The 24,805-nt window shown below is 37.0% G+C and overlaps 1 protein-coding gene across 3 annotated transcripts in view; it reads left to right on the top strand.

Moving 5' to 3' along the window:
• The first annotated feature begins 3,058 nt into the window (after positions 1–3,058).
• Positions 3,059–24,805, top strand: part of ATP10D (ATPase phospholipid transporting 10D (putative)) — a 114,923-nt gene continuing 93,176 nt past the window's right edge. For all 3 annotated transcript variants that reach the window (XM_079920064.1, XM_079920063.1, XM_079920066.1), the window contains exon 1: positions 3,059–3,288. The gene's annotated coding sequence lies outside the window, so the exon portion shown is untranslated. The remainder of the gene's footprint in view (positions 3,289–24,805) is intronic.

Raw genomic sequence — 24,805 nt, forward strand, 5'->3', positions numbered from 1 at the left:
AAAATATTTGGAGGCAAACAAAAAACATAGTTTTATGTGTTACATTTTAAAGTAGTGGCCTGAAAGAATGAATATATTTCTCTTTCACATCTATCTGGATAAGAAGTATCATAGCACAGGAAGAATCATGACTTCTGTTTTCTAAAACAAACAACGTTTTCTGATAAAGTCTTAGTTCACTGCTGCCATGCTAATCTTTGAGTATGTTTAACAGACGAGAAAGCAGAAGCCAGTGAATTGATAACTATCACTTATTAAGCTCCTATTATTTGCTTTACACAGTGATAAGCACTTCAGCTATATGACTTGATGTAATTTTAACAGCACTGAGGTAGACATCATTGGAGTCATTTTACCTGTGGGGCTTAGAGATGGTACCCAAGAATATATATCTAAAATTTGCAGAGCTAAGATTTAAAGCCAGGTTAAATCCAGTCACTTGACCACTATGCCACGTTTCCTGTTGGCAATTAATTATGAAGTTGTTGATATTGAGATACTACTAATTACAAATTTTCCAACTAAAAAAGATGAAATTTCCTTACATCTATACTATATACTTTGAATATTTTTTCCTAAAGCTTCATGAGGAGATAGGCACATAAAATTTGAAAATATTTCTGAAACTACAAGGAAATAAATATTTTAAGTTTGACAATGGTGTACGGATTAATACTTACGTTTTGGTACCCAATGTATTAAATCAAAGATTTTATGGATTTTTTTAAACAAAATGGAAACAATCCTATGAGAAATGTTAAACACTAGAGAAATATTTGCAAAAACAAACTGAAGCTCACTTTAATAGTGGTTATTTGCAAAGATTCATAAGTATTAATTTTTTTCTTCCAATTTTATTGAGATACAAGTGACATACAGCACTGTATAAGTTTAAGGTGTACAGCGTAATGATTTAACTTACACACATCATGAAATGATCACCACAATAAGTTTAGTGAACATCATCATCTCACATAGATGAAAAATAAAAGAAAAAAATTTGTTTTCCTTGTGATGAAAACTGGTAGGATTAGCTCTTAACAACTTTCTTGTATATAACATATAGCAGTGTTACTTATATTAGTCATGTTGTTCATTACATCCCTAGAACTTAGTCATCTTGTTATTGCAGAAGGTTGCACCTTTTGACCACCTTCACCATACAAAGATATTACATTATTATTGACTGTATTCCCCACGCTGTACACTTCATCCCTGTGACTCATTTATTTTGTAACTGGAAGTTTGTACCTCTTAAATGCCCTCACCTATTTCACTTATAAGTATTAATTTTTAAAACTTGATTAGATATATTTAAATCGTAAATGGGACACATGCTTCTTCCGTTCAGTCAAATGATAAACAAATGGAAAGCTAGTAATGTCCCCTCACTCTTCCGTTCCCCTCACTCTTCCATCCTTTCCCTCTGAGTAAACAATTTTGATGTGTCTCTTACCATATTTTTACATTTATATTAAATGTACAAATATATAAGGCATAAGTTGTATTACAAAGTGTTTTACATTATTCTGCTACTGCATTTTTTAAACTAAAATATAATGTAGATTTTCCTCTAAGACAACTTAAATCTTAGCCAGTAATTCTCAAACCCTTGCTGCAGATTAGAATCACTTGGAGAGCTTTTAAACAACCCACCACCCCACCCCCAAAAAGAGAGAGATTGCCAGAACTCCATCCCCAGAGATTCAGGTTTAATTGGCTTGGGTGGGGCCTTGGCATCAAACTCCTCAGTTGACTGATGTGTGGCTTGTTAGAACCTCTGATTTAAGCAATTCAGATAAGCTGCAAAAACAGCTCCCTGCCTGAATTGTCCGGGTATGCATCCGCTGAGATGATTACAGCATCAGTGCTGATTTGGGAAACCATGGAAGGCCCATCTTAAATTTTGTCTCCTCAAGAAGGTCGGCTATCAGATGGGAAAATTGCTTCATCTTTTGTATCGTGTAAGGGAGAGTCACATGACTGCAAAAAGGGCTACCAGGGCCAGGAGTTTCAGAGACCACGTAAATGACAGTCTGCTCTGTTAGGCTAGGTTTATTCCCAGAATTGACTAATCTCTATAGAGATTTGCCCTTGCCTGAAAAAGCAGCTTTCCTGAATTAGCTGTCGCAGGAAGTCACACCCATGACTTGTTTCTCCTTGTTTGGGAGCGGCATCTACTCAGTGGCTGCAGGAACTTGTTTGGCCTCTCCAGCCTGGCCTGGGAGAGTTTGCAAGTCTCCCAGCTCCATCAGTCCGTCCTGATGGGCTCTTTGTTATTCGTGAAACATTCGTAGGATCATTTAGTTTTCTTCACTTCTGCCACATATTTAAGAAACATTGGAGAAAATGGAAGATAGAGATACAAAATAGAGTTGTGGAGAGATTTGCCCCTTCTTTATCTTTGTGGGAGAGAACAACTGGCAGCCAGTGATTATTACTATTTGGTCTGAATTATTGCCACTGTTGGTTCTGCCTTCTCTGCATGCCCTTCCCTTTCTCACAGCACTTAGTCGGTCGGAAGTTTTGAGAGACCAGATGGGTTGTTGGAATTTACTTAGGAGAAATATTTTTTTAAAAGCTGTGAGTTTTAACCTAGCAGACCATGGCAGGACAAAGCCACATTACATCGGGTGAGGGAGGGAATAGAAGGTCAAGAAGTGAGAAAAAAGACCAAATCAGAATTGTGGTCTTTTTCTCAACTTCTTTTCTAGTTATACAACAACAAGATTAAGTTTAGATTTGACCCCTTTACCCTCCAAAAAATAACTGCCAAGCGTTTCAAGTCTAGGTAAATGGGTGAACTGTTGAACGGAATTTCAGCGACACAAGCATGAACCAAACCCCAAGGGCAGTCAGGTCCTGGTCTCCTGAAACTACTGCCGCAGGCGAACAGGAATCTCTGTCCATCAGCTGGAGCTGGGAAGCCCCCGGGCGGCCAGCCCCGCCCCCTACCCCTGACGTCACGAGAGGTGGGGCGGCGAGCGATTGGCCTTTCTCGGGAGCTCCGGCCGCTCTGCATCCCGGCGGACAGGCGAGCAGGGGTAGAAGGGACGCGGGAAGGAACAGAGTGAGGAGGGGTTGCCAGCTCTGCCCAGGCGGGGCTCCGGCTCCGGCAGCTGAGCTTGGGAGTTGTCTGAGAAGTGATTTTTTTTTTTTTTCCTTCAGAGTCAAATGGCTGGCATAGAAGCATAACCCGCCTACACTCTCCGGATTTGTGCTTGGTTCTTCTCTTGCATCTTGGGACTTGTGATCATCATGCTGTGATGTGTGCCCAGAGAGGAATTGGTAAGGGTGAACCAGCGAGCCTCTTGGACCGTTTCCCTGCCTTCCGTTTCACTACCCGCGCTCTTTTCCTCTCTGTTTCTTTACTCTCTCTGTCTCTCTCTCTCTCCTCTCCCTCCCCCAATAATTGTGTTCAGGTTGGATGAAGTGCCTCAAAACTGGAGTTTAGGGCTTTTGTTGAACTTAAAAAAAGAGAGAGAATCTTACACCGTTTTCAGTTTCTTGATTTCAGGAGAGGGATTATTTTATCTATTCTGAATGCTGGGTTTTGTGAAAAGATAAATTATGCACACACACCCTTTGTCATCTCTTTGTGAAATCGAACAGGTTAAAGCAATTTGGACTCTGTCTCAAAGGTAATGGAAAGAATGGGGGTTGAAATTTTAACGCAGTAAATAAACCACGGGTTGATCCCTTAGGAAGAAAAAGGTGTTTGTGTTGGAGCTTGGTCAGAAATAGTTTTTACAGGAGCGCTACCAAAAAGCCCGCGTTCTTGCCCGCAAACACTAACTTTGCAGAACTTAATTGTTGTTTAGGGCACCCTTTATCTTACATTATAAAATAAGTAATTATACTTTATACAGCAGAGAGACATCTGGCTGGTTAGTGAAACCTCCATTCTGGAGGGTCGGGCTTCCTGTGCCTTCAGAAATGATGTATTTAAACTACTCTTAATCATAGGGGTATGTTAACTCGGGTATTTAGAATGTTATCTAAATAAGGCCGAAGATTCTTCTTGCTTCTTTTCACGTTAGTTCTTTCCAAGGAAAAACAATTCCATAGTCTGAGAGCAAGCCTCTGACTCTAGATCAACCTTGAAAGATGACCCACAAGGATGGGGGCTCCTTATCCGCCAATGTTACTGTATCAGAAAAGTGACTCCAGAGGAGATAATTATTTTAAAATTAGGCTAGGTCACATTTCTGTGAGGAGTACCATCATAAAAAGATATTTGGTGACTTGTTTAGAGCCAATATGTAATACATGGTCATTGTAACAGTAAACTCATTCAGTGTCCAGGTGCAAGCCCTCACTCCAATCTACCCCAAAAGGTAATGTCTGCTCTTTCTGGACTCTTCTATTCCCTTTACAAATGCATACCTACATTGAGATAGTTTGTTTTTATCAAAAGGAGATCATACTATATATGTTAAAAACAACTCTCCAACATTCAAAAAGTTTTAGAAAGTTTTAAAAAGTAACAGTGTAACTGCCAATTTAACGTGTTAAATTGTATGAAAAAGATGGAGAATCTAAGCAGTCTAAAACAGGATGTCAGGACTGTTTGACCTTTGCATAGCAAGAACTGAATACTTATTCACTACGATTGCTTAGTGACTAAATAGAATTTGAATAGGATATCATTTATTTTGATATCAGTAAAATGGAGGAAATGCTCAGGATTTGATTATAATTTGTAATAGAACAGAGATGACTCACCTGTTAGATGAATGTACTTAGAATTTAAAAATTAAGGGGTAAAAATGTCCACATATTCAAGCCTTCATTACAGGTCTTATTGTCTGATCTAGTTGAAAGTAGTCTTTTTAATGAGGGAAAAGCAAAGAACATGCTACAAACAAGATCATTTGGGGATTCTCGAAACCCAAAGCATTAGCAGCTGAGCAACTTTCCTTATCACCTGGAAGAGGTTTGTTATGAGTGTATTCTCTTAAAACATTTTCCCCTTCCTACTGTGAAAGAATTTCAATCTAAAATGGATAGAATGGAAAGTCTCCCGCATGTGCCTTTAGGAAAACAAAACTTAAAGACTGAGAGACCGATTTCCCATAAATGCCTGATTTACAGAAATTGATAAATTGGAATTTTCTTAAATGTTAGGACATTAATCAGAGGTTGCCTCGTTATCAGTCTTGGAAAGTTTTGTCTTATGGTTTCCAGAGCAAGAAATGAAGAAATGATCCAGGTCGGGTTGGTCTCAAAAAATGAGCTGAATTGAGTTTTGCTTGTATGACTAGACTGGTTTTGTCTGCTCAGGGAATTTTCAAAGCAGGTCTCAATTTGTTTTGACTTTAACAGGCTCTCATTGAACTCTCCCCTCTTTACATGCCCTGCCCATCAACACAGCCTATTCCAAACCCTCAATGGACTCACCTGTCGCTTGCTATAGTTCACGTGTCGTGAATTTCAATTCCTCTGCTATTCCCAAATAAACTCATTTGTTTGAGCTTGCCTCAAATAATTTAGATGGACATTACTACTGTGGATGGATTTATTTCATTTCAAAAACCATCTTAGTCATAGAAACAATACTTTTCACAAAACTAGTATCACTGTTAGAGTACGAAGTTATAGTGGGACTAGTTTCATAAATGAGTGTGGCCTTAATGGAATCTTTTATGCTGCTCAATGAAGGGTACACTCACGCAACTGTTAGAGGTAGTACTATGGGAATATGTATTAAAACCTGCAAATGTTTGTAGAGTTTGACTCAATAATCCTAGGTCTAGAAATATATCCTATGGAAATCATCTGAATTCCATATGAGGATTTATAAATATGTTCATTAGTGTTATCTGTAATATGGAAAACTTAGAAACAATAAAGCCCCCAATAGAAAAATATTTAGACAAATTAAAGTATTATATATCTGCTTTGATAAAATTCAGTTTCCTAAATATTTTTGAAAAAATTTCATGATTTAGAAAGGTCCTTGTAATGTATTAAGTGAAAAGAGCAAGATTTAATACTGTTATCTTGAATGTGTAAAATGCAACTTTGAAATAAATATATTATTTACTCAGTAAGCTCTTACTATATATATATATATATATATATATATATCAGGCATTGTTCTAAATTAACAAACACTGAACAAGACTGTGTCGCTTTCCATTTGCATACAAGTTCCTGTTTGTATCAACGGGTAAATCCACTAATATAGCACATAGAAAAAAATAGATTTTAAGGTGGTAGAGTTACAGCTTTTTATTTTTCTTGATATTCTCAAATATTCTACAGCAACTATTTTTATAATCACAAAAATGCCATTTTGAAAAATATTGCCAAGAAATATAACCAAAATTAAAAGACAGATTGTAAGCTTTATACTATAAATGCCAGTATACCCAATAAAAGATATTATAAAAAGCAGTGAGAGCTAGATGAACACCTCTATAAAAATGATCTCGAAAGAAAAATAGACATAAGTGGGCAATTCACAAAGGAAAAAAAAAAGACTTTTCTAAGGTTTAGGGGAGAGGGTATACTAACCTCCTAATCAGAGAATACACAGTATAGCAATAAGTTACTCTATTTTCACACATCACAATTAACAAACATGGAAAGCAAATCAAAATGTGTGAGGTTGTTGGGAAGACTAATGATACGGAAAAATGTTCATGAAAAAAATGAAAGTAAGTTACAAAATAATATCCTACTTCTGAAAAAAATTCAATCTATGCGTAGAAACTATTTGTGGAGAATAAACCAGATGTTAATAGTACTTATTGGGTAGTGGGATTATAGATGATTTCTGTTTTTTTGCATGGTATTCATCTTTAGTTTCTACAATTTCTACAGTGAATATATTGTAGTTATCAGGGAAAAAAGTTGCTATCCTAATGAAGCAATTTGTCATAGAATGAAGAGCACATAGACAATATTATCTTTCCCCTCTTTTACTCAAAGCCTCCACAGTCTCATTGTGTGTAATTCCATGTCAGGTTTCATTGTTTCTGAATTATATTTGCTGGTGACAATATTTGGATTATAAGGGAAATCAAAAGATAAAACTTATTCTAGTCACATTCACTCTTCCGCCCCCAGCTGTTTTCTGAAATAACCAGTGTTTGACTGATTTGAGCTTTATTCCTTTTCATTTCCTGTTGATCACATCTGCAAGGGTCTCATGCTGATAAGCCTTAATTAAATACTCCTTAATTTGTTTTGCTAAAAGTTACTTATTCCATTTAAGGCCATTCTGAATGAAGAAGATGAGTACAGCTGCATTTCCATTACAAAACGAACTCACAAAATTTCAACTCTTTATGTAGGATAAATAATAAAAAAATCTTAGTATCTTGGTTATAAGGTGAAAATTAGTTTTAAATTATCCAAAAACATTGTGAAGTCTTTCTTCAGTTTATAGTACTCATAATTACTTAGCACTATGTTTAAGCATTCTCATTCCCCTTACAGACTATAATAATATATAGAAGGTTCTAGTAAAAATCTTAATTATCCTTTCTTCTTCACTAAAGTCTTTCATAGACAGGTATTCTCAGATGCTTTCATGACAAAGATTCTCTCTACTAATCTGTGATGTCCTTCAGCCAACAAATTAACATGTCTAACTGCCAGGTTAGAAAAATGCCTGAATCATTTTAAGAAAAAATTTATAGAAGTATAGTTTACTTACAATACCATATTAGTTTCAGGTGTACAAAATAGTGATTCAATATTTTTATACATTATGCACCATACGAAATTATTACAATATCATTGACTGTATTCCCTGTGCCGTACATTATATCCCTGTGACATTTATTTTATAACTGGTAGTTTGCACCTCTTAATCCTCTTCACCTGGTTCATCCATTCCTCCCTCACCTCCGGCAACCACTAGTTTGTTCTCTATATCTGTGAGTCTGTTTCTGCTTTGTTATATTTGTTCGTTGATTTACTAGATTTCACATATAAGTGAAAATATACAGTATTTGTCTTTTTCTATCTGACTTATTTTACTAAGCATAATACCCTCTAGGTCCATCCCTGTTGTCACAAATGACAAGATTTCATTATTTTTTTTATGGCTGAGTAATCTTCCATTGTACATATATACCACATTTTTTTAATTCATCTATTGAAGAACACTTAGGTTGCTTTCATATCTTGGCTGTTGTAAATAATGCTTCAGTGACCATTGAGGTGCATGTATCTTTGTGAATTAGTGTTTTAATTTGGGGGGATAAAGATGCAGAAGTGGAATTGCCAAATCGTATGGTAGTTCTAGTTTTAATTTTTGAGAAAACTCCATACTGTTTTCCATAGTAGCAGTGCCAATTTACATTTCAATCAACAGTGCACAAGTGTTCCCTTTTCTATACATATTCACTAGTACTTGTTATTATCTTTTTGATGATAGCCTCTCTGACAGGTGTGAGGTAGTATCTCATTGTGGTTTTGATTTGCATTTCTCTGATAATAGTGATGTTGAGCATCTTTTCAAATGCTTGATCATCTGTATGTCTTCTTTGAAAAATGCCTATTCAGATTCTCTGCCCATTTTCAGTCAGGTTGGTTTTTTTGATATTGAGTTGTATGAGTTCTTCTGAGATATTCTGGGAAATATCTTTTCCCATTCAGTAGGTTGTCTTTTCCTTTTGTTGATGGTTTCTTTTACTGTGCAATAGCTTTTTCATTTGATGTGGTCCCATATATTTATTTTTGCTTTTGCTGCTCTTGCCTGAGGAGACATATCCAAAACAATACTGCTAATGGGACATCCCTGGCAGTCCAGTGGTTAAGACTCTGCACTCCCACTGCAGGGGGCAGGGGTTCACTCCCTGGTTGGAGAGCTAAGATCTTGCATACCACATGGTGCAGCCAAAAAAGAAATAAATAAAATACACATTAAAACAAATATTGCTGACTGATGTCAAGGAGGGTACTGCCTATGTTTTTTTCTAGGAGTTTTTTGGTTTCAGGTCTTTCGTTCAATTTTTTCATTCGTTTTTCAAGTTTATTTTTGTATATGGTGTGAGAAAATCATCTATTTTCATTCTTTTATATGTAGCTGTCCAGGTTTCCTAACACAACTTATTGAAGAGGCTGTCTTTTCCCCATTGTATATTCATGCCTCCTTTGTGATGGATTAATTGAGCAGATGTGTGTGGGGTTATTTCTGGGCTCTCTATTTTGTTGCATTGATCTGTGTGTCTGTTTTTGTACCAGTACCATACTGTTTTGATTACTGTAGCTTTGTAGTAAGTATAGTCTGAACTCAAGGAGCATAATGCCTGCAGCTTTGTTCTTTTTTCTCAAGATTGTTTAGGCTAGTCAGGGTCTTTTGTAGCTTAATACAAATTACAGGATTATTCTAGTTCTGTGAAAAAAAATGCCATGGATATATTGATAGAGATTACATTGAATATGTAGATTGCTTTGAGTAGTATGGACATTTTAACAATATTAATTATGCTGATCCATGAACACAATATATCTTTCCATTTATTTGTGTAAACTTCAAATTCTTTTATCAACATCTTTTAGTTTTCAGAGTAGAGGTTTTCACTTTCTTGGTTAGCGTTAGTCCTAGGTATTTTATTCTTTTTGATGTGATTATAAATGGGATTGACAGTTCATTATTACTGTATAGAAATGCAATGGATTTCTGTATATTAATTTTTTATCCTGCAACTTTACTCAATTCATTTATTCTAATAGTTTTTTTGGTGGAGTTAGAATTTTCTGTATATAGTATCATGTCATCTGCAATTAGTGACAGTTTTACTACTTCTCTCCCAGTTAGATGCCTTTTATTTCTTTTTCTTGTCTGATTGTTGAGCCTAGGACTTCCAGTACTATGCTGAATAAAAGTGGGAGAGTGGGCATACTTGTCTTGTTCCTGATTGTAGAAGAAAAGCTCACAGCTTTTCACTATTGAATATGATGTTAGCTGTGGGTCTTTCATAAATGGCTTTTATTATGTTGAGGTATGTTCCCTCTGTACTCACTTTGATGAGAGTTTTTATCATGAACAGATTTTGAATTTTGTCAACTTCTTCTGTGTCTATTGAGATGATCATGTGATTTGTATCCTTCATTTTGTTATTGTAGGTATATCACATTGATTTTGTGGATCAAATCATCCCAGGAATAAATCTCACTTGATTATGCTGTATGATCTGTATAATCTTTTCAATGTATTGTTGGATTCAGTTTGCTAATATTTTTTTGAGGATTTTTACATCTATGTTCATCAGGGATATTGGCCTGTAGTTATCTTCTTTGGAGTGCCTTTTTCTGGTTGAGTAAGTGTGTGCACGTGCCCTTTAAGGGCAGAGTCTTGGTTTCCTACAGCCCTCCAGCTCTCTTGGTCATAGCCTTGCTGGTTTTCTAAACCAGTTAAGGGAACTCGTCTTCGTGGTGCTGGTGCCCAAGGTTGGGGTGCCCAATGTGGGTCTCGAACCCCTCACTCCTTAGGGAGGACTTCTGAGTTTGTAATATCCCCTTTTGCTTGTGGGTTGCCCACCAGCGGTGTGGGTCCTGAATAGACCACACCTCTGCCCTCATCTCTGTCTCAATGTGTGTGTGGTTTGTTCATTTGTTTGTTTAATAGCCTTAATTATAGAAGAGCTGTTCTGCTAGTCTTCAGGTCATTCCCAGAGAGAGTTGTTCTTTTGGTGTGTCTGTGGGAGGAGGTGAGCTCAGGATCTTCCTCCTCTACCATCCATCAGATTCCTGATACCTAAATCTGAAGCATTATTATACTTTTAAGATTCATAAACCAAGAACTGAGAGAAAAAAGGAATGCTTTCGATAAGGCAAGGGAATTTTGAAAAGTAATTCTTACTGTGAGTCCTAAACTGACTTTCGTCTCCCAAATTATCACATTTCATTTTGAGCCAGGCTAGTGCAAAAGATGAGGTCTGGTGGTCCTTACTGCCCAATTTGTCACATTTTTTGCCTGCTTGATTTGGGTCATGGTCAGGATGGGTGGGGTGATGATAGGAATGTGTGGATAAGGTATGTTGTATTAAGAATGCAGTGTTGGAAATGAGCAGAGGACAGGAGTAGAACCAGTACAGGAGGGTTAGAGCCAAGTGGGGGAAATGAGAGCGTGGCTCATGCCAGGTTGTTGCAGTGTTGCCCTCTCCAGCTTTTGGTGTTGCTGTGTCATCGAGGTGCACTCAGAGATACCTTTGGAATCTCTAATTCCACTCCTTGTTAGCTCACTGGTAAACTGTGCTCTGAAGCACATTACTCAGTTTTTCCAATCTAGTCTCCCTGCCTTTTCTCCCCCATTCCAATCTGTCTTTTATGCCTCTTGCAAAGAAATCCTTTAAATGTCCACATCATGTCACACCTTCTCAAATATCTTTGACTTCCCATTTCCTTTAATCTAAATATAAATTCTTCATCTTAGTAGGTAAAGACTTATTATGACTAGATTTCCTTCTTAATTTCCCATCCTTTCTTAATTCGTATTTGAATCTCCAGCCATGTTGAACTACTCAGTGTTACATAACACTGGGTTATAGGGGTTTCTAGCCTCCTTGCCTTTATTCATAATATTTCCTTTTCTAAAATCTACAAATCTCTTCTGTCAGATTCTCAACATTTCCCAAGACTCACTTAAAATTCTCTCTTTTGGGAAGCCTACTCTCTTCTCCCTTTCTGTCTTCCAACCTCGTGTCATGCATTCTCATAGGATGTTCTATTTCCCTAAATGTATGTGCTACACGATTACCCTAGTGTTATCTTTTTTTGTGAATTGAGTATTTTGACCTGCTCTGGGCATGTTTGTTCATTCTCAAAGAAAAAGCACTGTGCCTAAGACAAGGTAAAGGAAACGAACACTAGAAAGTAAGCTCCTTTAGAAGGCAGAGGTTTTTTTCTATTTTGTTCCTTGATTTATCTCTGTTATCTGTTACAATGTGTGGCATATAGTAGGAGCTCAACAAGCATTAGCTGAAAGAATGAAGTTGTTGAGCACTTCCAGTGTGCTAGGCACAGTGCTGATACTTTGATTTTATAAACCTCCTTACAAAACTTTGTGAGGTATGTGACGTTATTTCCACTTTACAGATGTGGAAACTGAGGCTCAGAAAGGCAAAGAGCTTGTGGTAGGTGGCTGACTGTGAATCTGACTGAGCATCAGTATCATGTGAACATTTTAGAGCTTGTGTTCTTTCTACTGACTGCAGATGCATTTGTTGTTTTGAAAACAGCTGATTATAATATCACTTCTAATTAAAAATGGATATGTTTTGGAGGGTGGAGAGCATCTAGTAATTATTGGAACTGACCACTTATCATGAATCCAATTTATAATTCCAGTGAACACTATCCACTTCTTTTTAATATCATTTGTAGCTTTCATCTGTCTCTTGTTGCTGTTTGTATACTATACTTAGTAATACTTGGAAGCCTTGGTGACAATTTAAATACAGTCATCCCTCCTTATCTGTGGGGGGGTTGGTTCCAGAACCCACCATGGATACCAAAATCCACAGATGCTCAGGTCCCGTAGTTGGCCCTCATATCCTCCGTTCTGTGGTTCAACCAACCATGGATGGTGTAGTACTGTATTTATTGAAAAAAAGGTCAGCGTACAAGTTGACCTACACAGTTCAAACCCATGTTGTTCAAGGGTTAAGTGTATATGTGTTGAGACAGTTTAAGTAATTGACATATAATCTATGCTTTTGTTACTTTAGGTAATGTGCTGAAGTAATTTTTATCCACAGTGAAATAATACTTTTGTATGGAATATTTATATCATATTTTAAGTGACCCAAATGCTTCCAGAATTGAATCTTTAAATAGTTTTTAGAAATTAATGAAACCTCTCATTCATTATACAGAAATATTATTTAATAGTTCAACTAAAATAATGCCTGTCTTCATCATTTATCCAGTAATGCCACATACTTAAAAATTTTAGCCTTTTTGTTTATTTGGTTTATATTTCATAGCTCAGGTTAATGATCTGCAAGAGGCCTTTGGAAAACATTTGATGTAGTCTATTTAGTTTTATGAGTATATACCATCTTTCAGTGCCTAAATTCTTTCCACTTTAGCTACAAATAACTCCACTTCCCAATTTCTTTTTTCTTTTTTTATCCCTTAGTCTTTTAAGCATTTTATTTTCTTTTGCTTTTTACAAATTTCTGTGGTGACTAATCCAGAAAATAATTGCCCTATTTTTTGTGTATAAAAAAGTAGTTTCACTATTATTTTAAAACAATAATATAGGCATCATTGGGATATAAATGAATAGTTGCATTAAAATGATATTTAATAGTAATGGAAAAGATATACTTTTTCATGGAGAAAATATACTTTGAAATTAAAAATAAGTCCCGTCAAAACAGACTCACAGACATAGAAAACAAACTTATAGTTACCAAAGGGGAAGGAGTGGGGGGAGGGATAAATTAGGAGTATGGGATTAACAGATACACACTACTAATATAAAATAGATAAACAAGAATTTACTGTATAGCACAGGGAACGATATGCAATATCTTGTAATAACCTATAATAGAAAATAATTTTAAAAATGGATGTGTGTATGTATATATGATTAAATCACTTTGCTGTACACCTGAAACTAACACAATATTGTAAATCAACTATACTTCAATAAAAAATAAATTTTAAAAAAAGTACAGGGCTTCCCTGGTGGCGCAGTGGTTGAGAGTCCGCCTGCCGATGCAGGGAACACGGGTTCGTGCCCTGGTCCGGGAGGATGCCACGTGCCGCGGAGTGGCTGGGCCCGTGAGCCATGGCCGCTGGGCCTGCGCGTCCGGAGCCTGTGCTCCGCGATGGGAGAGGCCACAGCAGTGAGAGGCCCGCGTACTGCAAAAAAAAAAAAAAAAAAAAAGTACAAAAAGTCTCTTTAGAGCAAATTTGAATTGCCTAGGTCAATGGTTTTCAAAGTACAAAAAAATAAGTCTCCTTAGAGCAAATTTGAATTGCCTAGGTCAATGGTTTTCAAAGTACAAAAAAATAAGTCTCCTTAGAGCAAATTTGAATTGCCTAGGTCAATGGTTTTCAAAGTACAAAAAAATAAGTCTCCTTAGAGCAAATTTGAATTGCCTAGGTCAATGGTTTTCAAAGTCTGGTCCCCAGGAGCATCAGCATCACTCCAATTTATTAGAACTGCAAAATCACAGGCCCCACTGCAGACTGATTGAATCAAATTGGGGTGAGAGCGTGTGTGTAGCAGGTGGAATCTGTGTTTTCACAAGCTCTCCAGATGACTCTGACCTGTGGTAGTCTGAGGACACAGGTTTAGGCTTAAGATCCTAGAAGAGCAGCCCATATTCACTGTTTGGCAGGCAAGTGCCTGGTCTATTTTCTTTCTTTGTTTTCCTTCTGTCTTATTCTTTTGTTATTTTAGTTTTTAATTGAAATACAATTGATTTAAAATATTGTATTAGTTTCAGATGTATAACATAGTGATTCTATATTTTTATAGATTATACTCCATTTAAAGTTGTTATAATATATTGGCTATATTCTCTGTGCTGTACAGTATATCCTTGTAGCTTATTTATTTTATACATAGTAATTTGTACTTCCTAATCCCCTACCCCTATCTTGCCCCTTTCCCTTCCCTCTCTCCACTGGTAACCACTAATTTGTTCTCTATATCTGTGAGTCTCTTTGTATTTTGTTATATTCATTCCTTTTTTATTTCTTGGATTCTACATATAAGTGATAACATACAGAATTTGTCTTCCTCTGCCTGACCTAATAGCTTAATACCCTGTAGGTCCATCCATGTTGTTGCAAATAACAGAATTTCATTATTTTTTATGGCTGAGTAGTATTCCATTGTGTGTGTGTGTGTTTATATATATACCACATCTTTATCAATTCATCTGTTGATGGACACTTAGGTTGCTTCCATATTTTGGCTATTATAAATAATGCTGCTATGAACATTGGGGTGCATGTATCTTTTTGAATTAGTGTTTTCATTTTCTTTAGATGTATACCCAGGAGTGGAATTGCTGGATCATATGGTGCTTTTTTGAGGAACCTCCATCCTGTTTTCATAGTGGCTGCATGAATTTACATTCCCACCAACAGTGTACTAGGGTTGCTTTTTCTCCACATCCTTGCCAACATTTGTTATTTGTAGACTTTTTGGCGATAGCCATCCTAACAGGTGTGAGGTGATACCTTATTGTGGTTTTAATTTGCATTTCTTTGATTAGCGATGTTGAGTATCTTTTCACATGCCTGTTAGCAATCTCGTCTTCTTCAGAAAATGTCTGTTCAAGCCTTCTGCCCATTTTTGATTGGATTGGTTTTTTCCTTTATATTGAGCTGTATGAGCTGTTTATATATTTTAGATATTGACTGCTTATTGGTCATATCATTTGTAAATATTTTCTCGCATTCAGTGTGTTGTCTTCTCATTTTGTTGATGGTTTCCTTTGCTGTGCAAAAGCTTTTAAGTTTAGTTAGGTCCCATTTGTTTATTTTTGCTTTTGTTTCCTTTGCCTTAGGAGACAGATCCAAATAAATATCGTTTAGGACTTTGATCCATTTTGAGTTTTTTTTTTTTTTTTTGCCGTACGCGGTCCTCTCACTACTGTGGCCTCTCCCGTTGCGGAGCACAGGCTCCGGACGCGCAGGCTCATTGGCCGTGGCTCACGGGCCCAGCCGCTCCGCGGCATGTGGGATCTTCCCGGACTGGGGCACAAACCCGTGTCCCCTGCATCGGCAGGCGGACTCTCAACCACTGCACCACCAGGGAAGCCCCTTGAGTTTATTTTTTATATGGTGTGTGAAAATGTTCTAATTTTATTCTTTTATGTGTAGCTGTCCAGTTATCCCAGCACCACTTATTGAAGGGACTGTCTTTTCTACGTTGTATATTCTTGCCTCCTTTGTCACAGATTAATTGACCATATGTGTGTGGGGTTATTTCTGGGCTCTTTATTCTGTTCCACTGATCTATGTGTCTGTTTTTGGGCCAGTCCATACTCTTTTGATTGCTGCTGCTTTGTAGTATAGTCTGAAGTCAAGGATCATGATGCCTCCAGCTTTTGTTCTTTTTTCTCAAAATTGCTTTGGCTGGTCTACTTGATTTTATTTTACTTAGTGAATAGTGTTTTTTTTTTTTTTTTTTTTTTGTCTGCATTGGATCTTTGTTGCCGCACGCAGGCTTTTCCCTAGTTGTGGTGAGCAGGGGTGCTACTCTTTGTTGCGGTGCGCGGGCTTCTCATTGTGGTGGTTTCTCTCGTTGCAGGGCATGGCCTCTAGGCAGGTGGACTCAGTAGTTGTGGCTCACAGGTTCTAGAGCGCAGGCTCAGTAGTTGTGGCACACGGGCTTAGTTGCCTGCGGCATGTGGGAAATTCCTGAACCAGGGCTTGAACCTGCGTCCCCTGCATTGGCAGGTGGATTCTTAACCACTGTGCCACCAGGGAAGACCTGGCTGGTCTACTTTAAAAGGCCTCTAGAAAAGATGATTCCATTGACTTTTCTGTATAGCATTTCAAATAGCTCTGTGATACCACTGAACTGGCTTCAATAACCAGTAATTTAAGACAGAAAACTTACAAAACAGTCCAAAAAGACAGTGTTTAATATCAATACTTAAAGATTTGTGTTGGCTGGTTTTATGTTATTATTTACTTCCTGGCAACAAATTCCCTTCCCAAAACATAATTAAAATGAACGTTTTTTCATAAGGGGAGAAAGGGGGAATGTTTTTTCCCATCCTTTGATCTTGGGTATATTTTTGGAGAATGGTTAAAAGAAGCAGATGTGAATTCTTATGACTCTCAGTAGAGAGTTTGTGTCTAGGAAATCAAGTTTTCCCTGAGTGTCTTTGTAGAGGTGGGGAATAATATTGTTTCCTACTGTGAGCATTAAAATTGTTATCAATTAATTCTATATAGAGTTCCAGCATAAAAGTGTTTCCATACTGCATCTGTATTCAACATAGGCTGTATTCTTTTAATGCACTTTAGATTCAGTCAGGTCAGATTCTCTCACTTATTGCTGGAAATTTTGATTGTCAGCTTTCTTTACCCTATCAGGCCCATGTGATGTTGAACATGGTCACTTCATAATATTGTAGATTGGTCATGTCATGGAGATATTAGGAATCAACAGAAAGAATCTCGAAATAGTTTCTTAAGTAGGAATTAAAACCTGATCTACAACTGTGTTTTTTCCCCCACTGACTTTAATTTCTAAAATAAAGAGCAATGAAGGAGATATGTGAGAAGCATAACAGACTTGTTTTTGAGATTACTTTGATATCTAGAAACATATATCCTCTACATAAGTATAAACTATTTTACTGTAACAATTATCTGAACTTTCTTTTGCAGAATATCATTTAAATTCTGTTTCAAACCTAAATTTCATTAAGAAGAAAATCTCCTAAAACCATGTAGCCATTTAAGTAAGCTCTCTCTTAAAAACTTAACCCGCCATATCTGTTAGATATTTTTAGTAATTGTCTTTTGTCCAAAAGAGACCTGAATGCTTTACTTGGCTTTGCAACATTTTTAATTACATTCAAAACTTTTTGGCAAGGACACATATATACATTGCCTTTACAATGAAGTTTATATACTCAGTTATGTTCTTCTTGTTTTCTCTGATATAATATGGAGAATTTTTAGTGGTACATACACATGCTGCTTGTGGACTTGGATGTGAATGTTCTTTTTCAGTGTTGAGGCAGCATGCTTGTTTTGCACTTTTTAAGGCTGTTCTTAAAACAAAAACTTAAAGGATTGCATCTTTTCCCTACATTTAGAAGCAATACATTAACTTCTGTCTATGCTTTTCTCCACCATAAGCATAGGCTTCACGATTAAATGAATTTGGATAGGTTTTGTGTGATTAGAGTTTTGGAATAGTTTTTGATTAAATAAAGATCTGTCTTCTAATTATAAACTAAATACATATGTTCATGGTAAAAAAAATAAAAATAAAAAAGAGACAGTTACAAATGATACTTTAAAATCATCTACTAATATATTGCCTCAAAATAACCAGTGTTAGAGTTTTAAAAAAATATTTAATTCCAAATTTATATATATAAATAGATACACACACACACATATATTCTGTTTGAGATCATACTTATATACAGGTCTAAATCATGGTTTAAAACCTTATAGGGAATTCCCCAGTAGTCCAGTGGTTTTCACTCTGCACTCTCACTGCCAGGGCCCCAGGTTCAATCCCTGGTCAGGGAACTGGGATCCTGCAAGCTGCAGGGGATGGCCAAAAAAAAAAAAACCAAACACCTTAAAAACTTTAAAAATTTTCTTGCTTATCAAATTTATTTAAACATCATTTTAATAGCTGTAGTATATTTCCATTTAGATATACCACGATTTAACAATTTATCTGGACATTTGGGTTAGTGTGTTTTCCAGTGCTGAATTGATCAGCTTTCTACTCAGGGCCAAAAAGAATGAACATCTTTAAGACTTACTACCTTTTGGCTCCAGAAAATTAAAAGCAGGTTAGACGTCCCCAGCACTATATGAAAACTTGGCTTCATTGAACACCATGAATAAAGAAACTCCTTGCTACACTCAAGGAAAAAATTACTAACTGCTTTTCTTAGATTGGTTACTAATGAAGTTGAAAATATATTTTTTTCTATTTATTTGCAGTTTTTCAGTTTCTGTTCATGCTTATTTCTCAAGTATGCTCTTCTTGTAAATATTTAAACCCCCGAAATGAATAATTCCTTGTGTTGCTTTCATAAAGTATCACTGTAAAGAGTAGGCCATTGTGAGTGATTATGGGTCTTCTTGGATGAAACTGAAACAATAGGGCAGATCCTAAAAATTAGCTGAGAAAATTTTCAGATAAATATAAATCTGAATAAATCTTGGTTCTTTTAAGGTCTAAGGATACTATAATATAAAATTTTAGCAGGAATAAAATCTTGTATTCAAATTGATTTAACTAATTTATGACACATTCATAAATCATGACATAATTTAGAAATTAATGAAAGCCTATATATGTATGTAAGTAATAAAATGGTAGCGGAGAGAATAAGCTGGTTTATTTTTAATGAGCTGCCACTGATTTGATGTGTAATATTGGGTAAGTCAATGTCCTGAATCTCAGTTTTCTTGTTTATAAAATATTTAGTTGGATACCTAAGAGTTTTTTTTCCAGCTTTAAAATTCTGAATGTTCTATTTAAGTTACTAACCTTATCTTTTTGTTTGTTTGTTTGAATTTTGTTTTATTTATTTTTTTAGACAGCAGGTTCTTATTAGTCATCAGTTTTATACACATCAGTGTATACATGTCAATCTCAATCTCCCAATTCATCCCACCACCCGCCCCCCTGCCGCTTACCTGCCTTGGTGTCCATACGTTTGTTCTCTACATCTGTGTCTGAATTTCTGCCCTACAAACCAGTTCATCTGTACCACTTTTCTAGGTTCCACATATATGTGTTAATATACGATATTTGTTTTTCTCTTTCTGACTTAATTTACTCTGTATGACAGTCTCTAGTTCCATCCATGTCTCAACAAATGACCCAATTTCGTTCCTTTTTATGGCTGAGTAATATTCCCTTGTATATATGTACCACATCTTCTTTATCCATTCGTCTGTCAATGGGCATTTAAGTTGCTTCCAAGACCTGGCTATTGTAAATAGTGCTGCAGTGAACATTGGGGAGCATGTGTCTTTTTGAATTACGGTTTTCTGTGGGTATATGCCCAGTAGTGGGATTGCTGGATCATATGGTAATTCTATTTTTAGTTTTTTAAGGAAACTCCATACTGTTCTCCATAGAGGCTGTATCAATTTACATTCCCACCAACAGTGCAAAAAGGTTCCCTTTCCTCCACACCCTCTCCAGCATTTGTTCTTTGTAGATTTTCTGATGATGCCCATTCTAACTGGTGTGAGGTGATACCTCAGTGTAGTTTTGATTTTCATTTCTCTAATAATTAGTGATGTTGAGCAGCTTTTCATGTGCTTCTTGGCCATATGTATGTCTTCTTTGGAGAAAAGTCTATTTAGGTCTTCTGCCCATTTTTGGATTGGGTTGTTTGTTTTTTTAATATTGAGCTGCATGAGCTGCTTGTAAATTTTGGAGATTAATCCTTTGTCAATTGCTTCATTTGCAAATATTTTCTCCCATTCTGAGGGTTGTCTTTTTGTCTTGTTTATGGTTTCCTTTGCTGTGCAAAATCTTTTAAGTTTCATTAGGTCCCATTTGTTTATTTTTGTTTTTATTTCCATTACTCTAGGAGGTGGATCAAAAAAGACCTTGCTGTGATTTATGTCAAAGAGTGATCTTCCTATGTTTTCCTCTAAGAGTTCTGTAGTGTCTTGCCTTACATTTAGGTCTTTAATCCATTTTGAGTTTATTTTTGTGTATGGTGTTAGGGAGTGTTCTAATTTCATTCTTTTACATGTAGCTGTCCAGTTTTCCCAGCACCACTTATTGAAGAGACTGTCTTTTCTCCATTGTATATCCTTGGCTCCTTTGTCATAGATTAGTTGACCATAGGTGTGTGGGTTTATCTCTGGGCTTTCTGTCTTGTTCTATCTTGTTCCACTGATCTGTGTTTCTGTTTTTGTGCCAGTACCATATTGTCTTGATTACTGTAGCTTTGTAGTATAGTCTGAAGTCAGGGAGTCTTATTGCTCCAGCTCCGTTTTTTTCCCTCAACACTGCTTTGGCTATTCGGGGTCTTTTGTGTCTCCATACAAATTTTAAGATTTTTTGTTCTAGTTCTATAAAATATGCCATTGATAATTTGATAGGAATTGCATTGAATCTGTAGGTTGCTTTGGGTAGTACAGTCATTTTCACAGTGTTGGTTCTACCATTTGTTGGTATCATCTTTAATTTCTTTCATCAGTGTCTTATAGTTTTCTGCATACAGGTCTTTTGTCTCCCTAGGTAGGTTTATTCCTAGGTGTTTTATTCTTTTTGTTGCAATGGTAAATGGGAGTGTTTCCTTAATTTATCTTTCAGATTTTTCATCATTAGTGTATAGGAATGCAAGAGATATATGTGCATTAATTTTGTATCCTGCAACTTTACCAAATTCATTGATTAGCTCTAGTAGTTTTCTGTTGACATCTTTAGTATAGTATCATGTCATCTGCAAACAGTGACAGTTTTACTTCTTCTTTTCCAATTTTTATTCCTTTTATTTCTTTTTCTTCTCTGATTGCCATGGCTAGGACTTCCAAAACTATGTTGAATAATAGTGGTGAGAGTGGACATCCTTGTCTTGTTCCTGATCTTAGAGGAAATTCTTTCAGTTTTTCACCATTGAGAATGATGTTTGCTGTGGGTTTGTCATATATGGCCTTTATTACATTGAGGTAGGTTCCCTCTATGCCCACTTTCTGGAGAGTTTTTATCATAAATGGGTGTTGAATTTTGTGAAAAGCTTTTTCTTCATCTATTGAGATGATCATATGGTTTTTATTCTTCAATTTGTTAAAATGGTGTATCACATTGATTGATTTGCGTATATTGAAGAATCCTTGCATCCCTGGGATAAATCCCACTTGATCTTGGTGTATGATCCTTTTAATGTGTTGTTGGATTCTGTTTGCTAGTATTTTGTTGAGGAATTTTGCATCTATATCCATCAGTGATATTGGTCTGTAATTTTCTTTTTTTGTAGTATCTTTCTCTGGTTTTGGTATCAGGGTGATGGTGGCCTGATAGAATGAGTTCAGGAGTGTTCCTTCATGTGTAGTTTTTTGGAAGAGTTTGAGAAGGATGGGTGTTAGCTCTTCTGTAAATGTTTGATAGAAGTCACCTGTGAAGCCATCTGGTCCTGGACTTTTGTTTGTTGGAAGATTTTTAATCACAGTTTCAATTTCATTACTTGTGGTTGGTCTGTTCATATTTTCTATTTCTTCCTGGTTCAGTCTTGGAAGGTTATACCCTTCTAAAAATTTGTCCATTTCTTCCAGGTTGTCCATTTTATTGGCATAGAGTTGCTTGTAGTAATCTCTTAGGATGCTTTGTATTTTTGCAGTGTCTGTTGTAACTTCTCCTTTTTCATTTCTAATTTTATTGATTTGAGGCCTCTCCCTCTTAATGAGTCTGGCTAATGGTTTATCAATTTTGTTTATCTTCTCAAAGAACCAGCTTTTAGTTTTATTGATCTTTGCTATTGTTTTCTTTGTTTCTATTTCATCTATTTCTGCTCTGATCTTTATGATTTCTTTCCTTCTGCTAACTTTGGGATTTGTTTGTTCTTATTTCTCTAGTTCCTTTAGGTGTAAGGTTAGATTGTTTATTTGAGGTTTTTCTGATATGAGTATTGTTACTCCAGCTTTCTTTTGATTTCCATTTGCATGGAATATCTTCTTCCATCCCCTCACTTGCAGTCTGTATGTGTCCCTAGGTCTGAAGTGGGTCTCTTGTAGACAGCATATATATGGGTCTTGTTTTTGTATCCATTCAGCAAGCCTGTGTCTTTGGTTGGAGCACTTAATCCATTCACGTTTAAGGTAATTATTGATATGTATGTTCCTATGACTTTTCTTAATTGTTTTGGGTTTGTTTTTGTAGGTCCTTTTCTTCTCTTGTGTTTCCCACTTAGAGAAGTTCCTTTAGCATTTGTTGTAGAGCTGGTTTGATGGTGCTGAATTCTCTTAGCTTTTGTTTGTCTGTAGAGCTTTTGATTTCTCCATCAAATCTGAGTGAGATCCTTGCCGGTTAGAGTAATCTTGGTTGTAGGTTCTTCCCTTTCATCACTTTAAGTATATCATGCCACTCCCTTCTGGCTTGTAGAGTTTCTAACAGCTGAGAAATCAGCTGTTTACCTTATGGGAGTTCCCTTGTATGTTATTTGTCGTTTTTCCCTTGCTACAATAATTTTTCTTTGTCTTTAATTTTTGCTAATTTGATTACTATGTGTCTGGGCATGTTTCTCCTTGGGTTTATCCTGTATGGGACTGTCTGTTCTTCCTGGACTTAGGTGGCTATTTCCTCTCCCATGTTAGGGAAGTTTTTGACTATAATCTCTTCAAATATTTTCTCTGGTCGTTTCTCTCTCTCTTCTCCTTCTGGGACCCCTATAATGCAAATGTTGTTGCGTTTAACATTATCCCAGAGGTCTCTTAAGCTGTCTTCATTTCTTTTCATCCTTTTTTCTTTATTCTGTTCTGCAGCAGTGAACTCCACCATTCTGTCTTCCAGGTCACTAATCCGTTCTTCTGCCTCAGTTATTCTGCTACTGATTCCTTCTAGTGTAGTTTTCATTTCAGTTATTGTATTGTTCACCTCTGTTTGTTCTTTAATTCTTCTAGGTCTTTGTTAAATATATCTTGCATTTTCTCAGTCTTTGCCTCCATTCTTTTTCCGAGGTCCTGGATCATCTTCACTATCATTATTCTGAATTCTTTTTCTGGAAGGCTGCCTATCTCCACTTCATTTAGTTGTTTTTCTGAGGTTTTATCTTGTTCCTTCATCTGGTACATAGCCCTCTGCCTTTTCTTCTGGTCTATCCTTTTGTGAATGTGGTTTTTGTTCCACAGGCTTCAGGATTGTAGTTCTTCTTGCTTCTGCTGTCTGCCCTCTGGTGGATGAGGCTATCTAAGAGGCTTGATGGGAGGGACTGGTGGTTGGTAGAGCTGGGTGTTGCTCTGATGGGCAGAGTTCAGTAAAACTTTAATCCAGTTGACTGCTGACTGATGGGGCTGCGTTCCCTCCCTGTTGGTTGTTTGGCCTGAGGCAACGCAGCACTGGAGACTACCTGGGCTCTTTGGTGGGGCTAATGACAGACTCTGGGAGAGCTCACGCCAAGGAGTACTTCCCAGAACTTCTGTTGCCAGTGTTCTTGTCCCCACGGTGAGCCACAGCCACCCCCGCCTCTGCAGGAGACCCTCCAACACTAGCAGGTAGGTCTGGTTCGATCTCCCCTGGGTTCATTGCTCCTTCCCCTGGGTCCCGATACGCACACTACTTTGTGTGTGCCCTCCATGAGTGGAGTCTCTGTTTCCCCCAGCCCCGTCAAAGTCCTGCAGTCAAATCCCACTAGCCTTCAAAGTCTGATTATCTAGGAATTCCTCCTCTTGTTGCTGGACCCCCATGTTGGGAAGCCTGACGTGGGGTTCAGAACCTTCACTCCAGTGTGTGGACTTCTGTGGTATAAGTGTTCCCCAGTCTGTGAGTCACCCACCCAGCAGTTATGGGATTTGATTTTACTGTGATTGTGCCCCTCCTACCATCTCATTGTGGCTTCTCCTTTGGCTTTGGATGTGGGGTATCTTTTAGTGAGTTCCAGTGTCTTCCTGTCGATGATTGTCCAGCAGCTAGTTGTGATTCTGGTGTTCTCACAAGAGGAAGTGAGAGCACATCCTTCTACTCCACTATCTTAGTTCAGGGCTGACTAACCTTATCTTTAAAATACTTTTCCTACCTGGCTGAGATGTTGGCATCAAGCAGTTAGTAAGTGCACTCATAATATTGGTCTATTATGTGTCATTCACCTTTCATATATTAACTCCTTACAACAAACCTAAAGAGAAGGTCTTATTTTTCTGATGGGGAAACTGAGGGTTATACAAAGTCTCACTGGGGCTGAACGGTTAGAATCAGTATTTGAGCTTATGACTGACTGCAAAAGTCCTCTTTGCACTCTGCTAGTTACCTCTCCCTTGAACCAATGTGGTGGCTTGCTGTAGACCAGCGTTTTCAACAGTGGCATTATTGGCATTTGGGGCCAAAGTATTCTTTGCTTTGGGGGGCTGTCCTGTGCGTTATAATAGCATCCATGGCCTCTCTCCATTAGCCCTCGCCCCCTCAGTTGTGACAACCAAAAATGTGTCT

This window comes from Stenella coeruleoalba (assembly GCF_951394435.1).
Source record: "Stenella coeruleoalba genome assembly, chromosome: 4".
Taxonomy (NCBI): Eukaryota; Metazoa; Chordata; class Mammalia; order Artiodactyla; family Delphinidae; genus Stenella; species Stenella coeruleoalba.